Raw genomic sequence first — 5,122 nt, forward strand, 5'->3', positions numbered from 1 at the left:
TTTGCGACCCCATGAATCGCAGCATGCCAGGCCTCCCTGTCCATCACCAACTCCCGGAGTTTACTCAAAAACAAATGTCCATTGAGCCAGAGCAGTCACAAAACCAGGTTACAAAATCAGAGAAAAGTTGAATAAGTGTTGAGTTGCTGCTGGAATGCAGGGAACAGGACAGACTCAGAGACAGGGCCATACCTGAATTTCCTCTCTTGTCCCAAGGATGTGTGGACAAGGAGCCTAAGCAGTTAAGCACTTTTTCTTTTCCAACCCTATAGAAACTTGTCACCTTGCTGAAACTCTTGTGATTCCAGCTGCAACTACTGGAACTTTGGTCCCTTCTTCTTTTGGTCATGATATTGAGAAGCATAGTAGAACTTCACTGCAATTGGACTCGTCACGAGTTGGTGACGCTACCTGGCTATTAGGGAGAATTACTCCTTCAGTTTGAGGTGTTTGCTTTACATGTTGGGCAGATATTACTTGTATGCTCCCCGCTGCCAAAAAAATTAATAAATCATTTCAAAGGACAGAATTTATCTTATTTAGGCTTGAAAATCAGTAATTAAAACTGCTTTCTCAGACGTTACTACCATGCAGCATGCTCTAATGTTACATTTTTGACAGATGGGATATATTGAAATCTTGATGTGCTTCAGGATAACTCATCTCTTCTGCATGCTATTGATATTTAGAGTTGCTTTTTGTTTATTATTTGATTTATGCCCAATGTAGGTCTTCTTACTATTTTTTTTTTTTTAAGTTATATTTCTGGATGAGCAAAAGTTGTACAATGGGAAAACAAAACAAAACCTGTCTCCAAACCAAGATGGTGACTATGTAGGCGATGGAGGTGTCCGGGCACAGAGAAGATTGGAAAACACAAGCAAAACTAGAATAAACTTTTGCGTGGGAAAAGTCCACTCCAGGAAAAAAAGAGAGTTCAAAGAAGAACCATTTCTACAAGGCTAAGGCTGTAGCTCCTACCTAACAAATACGTAGAAGGAAGAAAACTAAGAAATGATCACCCGATTAATATACAATATTATTGGGATGGCCAAAAAGTTTGTTTGGATTTTTCCAAAATGTCATATAGAAAAACCTGAATGAACTTCTTGGCCAACCCAATAAAAATTTTTTTCTTTTTAACTTTGAAAATATTCTGTGAGGGTTTTTATATAGCAGTGTGATGAAACTAACTGCTATATTAAGTATTAAAGTAATGTTTAGGTGGTGATAACTAATCATTGAGCAATGTAATAATTTTATAGGTTATGGATTTAAGTCAAGGATGTGCTATTTCCTAAGGAATGGGGAGGTTAAAAACTAGATAAATTAAGAATTAGTGTCCCTTTCAGTTTTGCTTCTAACTCAAAGGAAATCATTTTAAGCATGAAATGTAAAAATAGATTATGAGGTTTCACACTAATATAGTCCGTGTCTCTAAGTTCTATGGAAAAATACCTACCTGTCAAGATTTCTTGGAAAAGAAAATCATTTTTTTTGTGTATGATTTTCTGGTGACTGAATTTTAAGTGTTCCTTGATCCCAGTAAAATTGATTATGCTTGTGATTAGGTAAGAGAGTTCACCCAGGATATTACCAAAGTCATAATCTGTGAGAGCAGTTTTCAAGATCTTGTGCCAATTGTAATTTGAAAAGAATTGGAAGATGTTTTCATAGTCCCAATAGCTTCTGGTTGACCACCCTGACCAGCATTTAGTAAGGAGTTAGTTAATCAGTATGGATAGAGTCACCCTTGCCACTGGTCAAGTCATTTCTTGGAAATGGTCTGGATGCATGCTTTCTTCTGGTCCTTTCCTTGCTCATTTTTGTCCTTTCAGTCCCCTCTTTTCTGCTCTACTTTTCTGAATTTCATATCTCTTTGGAAACCCCCCTCACATCCTCCATGGAGCCTTGGCCAACCATCCCAACCACCATGGTGTAGCCTTTTTTACATTCCCTGTGATACTTACATAGTAGCCATCATTTAGTCTTTAGTTTGTGTGTAGATTATTCTTTATATACCTTGACTTCTTAGCAAAATTCTAAGCTTTTTAAGGTGCAGGGTCATGTCTCCAATCTCTGAATCACTGACAGTACCACCTCAACACAGGCAATGAGCGCTGGATGACTGATCCACAGATCCACTCAACATGATGGTTCTTTTTTTTTTTTTTTATAAGAGCAATTAAAATTTCTTTTTATTTTTATATGTATTTTTAATTGGAAGATAATTGTTTTACAATGTTGTGTTGGTTTCTGCCATACAACAACATGAATAAGCCATAATTATAAATATATATATATATATATATTTATCTCCCTATCCCACCTCTGGGCTTCCCAGGTGGCACTACTGGTAAAGAATCTACCTGCCAATGCAGGAGATGCTAGAGATGTGGGTCTGATCCCCGGGTCAGAAAGATCCCCTAGAGTAGTAAATGAGACCCCACTCCAGTATTCTTGCCTGGAAAATCCCACAGGCAGAGGAGTCTGGCGGACTACAGTCCATGGGGCTGCACAGAGTCGGACATGACCGAGCAGACACACACATCCCACTACTGGGCATATACCCTGAGAAAACCACAATTTAAAAAGACATATGTACCCCAATGTTGTTTGCAGCACTATTTGCAGTAGGCAGGACATGGAAGCAATCTAGATATCCATCAACAGATGAATGGATAAAGAATATATGGTACATATATACAATAGAATTTTACTCAGCCATCAAAAAAGAATGAATTTCAGTCAGTTGTAGTGAGGTGGATGAACCCAGAGCCTATTATACGGTGAAGTAAGTCAGAAAGAGAAAAACAAATATTGTATATTAATCCATATATATGGAATCTGGAAAAATAGTGCTGATGACCTATTTGCAGGGAAGGAATGGAGATGCAGATGCAGAGATGGTTCATTTTAAACTCTGCAGAGAGATGAGACTAGCATGCAGAGAAGAGGGCTGCCTTCAGATTTCCAGCCTAAATGTCATGTTGGAGTTCATGAGATATGCGCATAGCCTCATAATAAATACCCGCTTAGCTTAAGTGCTCTTGAAAAAGCTTCATTTGTTTGCTACGGAGACACATGGAACTTACAAAATGAAATTAGGTCCTGGAATGTAGTTGTAAAAGGCAATGTACAAGTTCTCAGATGATCTTTGACGACATCACTCTTGGGAGCAGGAAGCTTTGAGGGTCACTGCAAGAGATTCAGTGACTTGGCAACTTTTACTGAGAGTCTTTGGAGTGTGGGGCACGATTCTAGGTATGAGTATGGCAGATGCTTTCAGTGCCCCACGTCACATCCCCTTGGACCACCTCTAGTTTCAGCCAGGTCCCCATTACCTAATAGTGACTTTGAGATATGTGCCCTTTAAATACTTTTCCTCCTTTCTTGCTTTATTCTCTCATTTCTGCTCCCAAGGATCGCATCCCAAATAAATGATCTGTTCCCAGACCTTGTCGAGGGGAAACTTACACAGAGAGATATATAGCATACAGCATTTATGTATTGGGGTCTCATAAGTTTAGATGGAGTATTTGGACACACATTCTTGGAAAATCACACAATGAAAATAGACAGGTTTCAATTAAATAACACACATGTAGTACAGGTTCTAATTCTTTATGGTTAATATGGACTTTATTAATTTTATCAGTAATTCTTATAGGTCTGATAAATCTAACTAGGGAGATTTGGTTCTTCCAGAATTATTATTAATCTCACATACCGCTGAAGCACTGTTCTTAGCTAAGTATGAAGAGGTGGGATCGGGTACATTTTGTACCGTATTCTTAGTGATCTGTAATTATATCCTGCCATTCAAATGCTATTCTGTTCAACTTTACAGAGCTTAAGCATCCCTTAACATTTTACTTCTCCTAATACTAAATGGAACACTTAGGCCTTCACAAAATTATCTCGGAACATGTCTCGAGAGTAATCCAAATGAATCAAAGTTGTCATTTTGTACTTGGGACCAATTGTTTTAAAGGAAAAAGAAAAGGAATTTAATTTTTTGTTGCCAAACTAACAATATTAAGAAAAATCTGATGAATAAAAACATCATCGATAGAAACATACTACCAAACCTTGTTAGTTTGATTTTATAGATTTTTGTGCTCAGCCATACTACAGATATTCTTTCACACAATTGTAGCAGTCATAAAAATTCATATTCAGTCTTTTATTAGATAATTTTAGAGCATTAAGAAGTCATCTTGAGAGATTTATTAGTTACCTGTAGTTTTCTGTGATTATATATAGTCAGGCAGGCCCTCACTATCAAGGCTATTTTCCTGGTAAGCTTTATGAATCAGCTACTCTGTCTTCTAGTCTCATTTAGATCAGGGAATCTTGGTTTCCATATTTATGAGAGTGGTCTCTATAGAATTCCTCAAAATATCTTTTAAAATGATTTTTTAAAAAGCTTTTACAATGTTTAAATCTTTTTAGCTTTGTTGAAGAGAGATATATATCATGAAAGCAGGGCATTGTTTGGCTTTGCACTTCAGAGTCTGGGCAAGACCCTTCCTTACTGCTGCACTTTGATTTTTACTTTCTTCCAAGCCCTGTGGTTATAAGAACTTAGCATCAGAGACAATGAAAACGTGCCTGACTGTGGGTCTTTAAAATTTATTTTTGCTGTGCTCTCAGTGGTAGTACCTTTTACTATAGACACTCCTGTCCTTCAGTTCCAAGAATTTTTCTTTTATTATTTCTTTGACAGCTTGTTTCTGTCTTCTCTATCTATCAGTTTTCAGTTTTTATCATGTTAATATTGGATTAATCATGCATATATAATTTCTCTTGTAGCACTCATCCCTTTGTCTTTTTCACTTTTGGTAGGATTTATTCATATTTGTCTTTCAACTTCATAAGAGATTTTTTCCAATAATAGTATCATATTTCAAATTTTTATTAATTTGTTTTTAACAACTGGGAAGAATGTATTTTGTGTCCACAGTTGTCAGTAGAATCTAGGCAGCTGGTTGGTATAATGAAAAGTGGTTTATCTAGCAGTCTGTTGAAGGGAGATGGTGCTAAGGATGTCTGAGCATAGCCTTGGTACATTGATCATTGATTTGTGCCTGTGTTGTATCAGAAAACTATCATCATGTAT

This window comes from Bison bison, unplaced genomic scaffold, assembly GCF_000754665.1.
Source record: "Bison bison bison isolate TAMUID 2011002044 unplaced genomic scaffold, Bison_UMD1.0 scf7180017864490, whole genome shotgun sequence".
Taxonomy (NCBI): domain Eukaryota; kingdom Metazoa; phylum Chordata; class Mammalia; order Artiodactyla; family Bovidae; genus Bison; species Bison bison.